This window comes from Ananas comosus, linkage group 3, assembly GCF_001540865.1.
Source record: "Ananas comosus cultivar F153 linkage group 3, ASM154086v1, whole genome shotgun sequence".
NCBI classification, from domain to species: Eukaryota; Viridiplantae; Streptophyta; class Magnoliopsida; order Poales; family Bromeliaceae; genus Ananas; species Ananas comosus.
The window spans coordinates 10088514-10089887 of NC_033623.1; positions in this window are offsets into that span (position 1 = coordinate 10088514).

Below are 1374 nucleotides of genomic sequence, written 5' to 3' on the forward strand. Positions count from 1 at the left end.
TTTATACTATCTACAGCAAGTTCAATATCTTTGATGAAAAATTTTAGTACTATATCACCACTTTTTATGAGATTTTTATTTTCAGCCGTTGATTTTGAATCCTTTCGATTACTAAGTAAACGATATCGAAAAATCGCAAAATTTATTTTCTAGATACTTCAAATATGCTAGATCAAATCTAGCGGAACTGATCGTCGATTCGGGAGTCCCAATGTCCCATCATTGAAAACGACTCAAGAGCACGGAGGGCCCTGTGCTCCTGAGAGCACAGCAGCTCAACTCTATATGAGTCCGGCTACTATACTATCGATAGTACCAAGCCCTTGGTACTATTGAGTTTTCTACCGTTAGATCTACCCTTTGAACATTTCCACCTATTAGATTATACTATTAAACCAACCACCCACTCAACCCTAGAGGACCACTATCAATTTAACCGGGAACCACTATCATCCTAACTGCACATCCTTTCATCCAACGGTAGAAAACTCAATAGTACCAAGGGCTTGGTACTATCGATAGTATAGTAGCCGGACTCATATAGAGTTGAGCTGCTGTGCTCTCAGGAGCACAGGGCCCTCCGTGCTCTTGAGTCGTTTTCAATGATGGGACATTGGGACTCCCGAATCGACGATCAGTTCCGCTAGATTTGATCTAGCATATTTGAAGTATCTAGAAAATAAATTTTGCGATTTTTCGATATCGTTTACTTAGTAATCGAAAGGATTCAAAATCAACGGCTGAAAATAAAAATCTCATAAAAAGTGGTGATATAGTACTAAAATTTTTCATCAAAGATATTGAACTTGCTGTAGATAGTATAAAAAATTTTCTATCAGAATTTCATATGATTTGGATACTTCTACTCCGTTAAACTTGAAACGGCGGATATCGACCATTAAAAATTAGTGATTTTGAATCTTTTCAATCACTAAGTAAACGATATCGAAAAATTATAAAATTTATTTTCTACATACTTCAAATATGCTAGATCAAATCTAGCGGAACCGATCGTCGATTCGGGAGTCCCATCATCGAAAATAGCTCAGGAGCACGGAGGGCTCTGTGCTCCTGAGAGCACACAAGACCTATATATAGAGTTGGACTGCTGTGCTCTCAGGAGCACAGAGGCCTCCGTGCTCCTGAGCTGTTTTCGATGATGGAATTTTCGAATCGACGATCGGCTCCGTTAAACTTGATCTAGCGTATTTGAAGTTTGTAGAAAATAATTTTTGTGGTTTTTCAATATCATTTACCTAGCAATCGAAAGGATTCAAAATCAATAATTTTTAACGGCTGAAAATAAATATTCTATAAAAAGTGGTGATATAGTACTAAAATTTTCGATCAGAAATATTGATCATGTTGTGGATA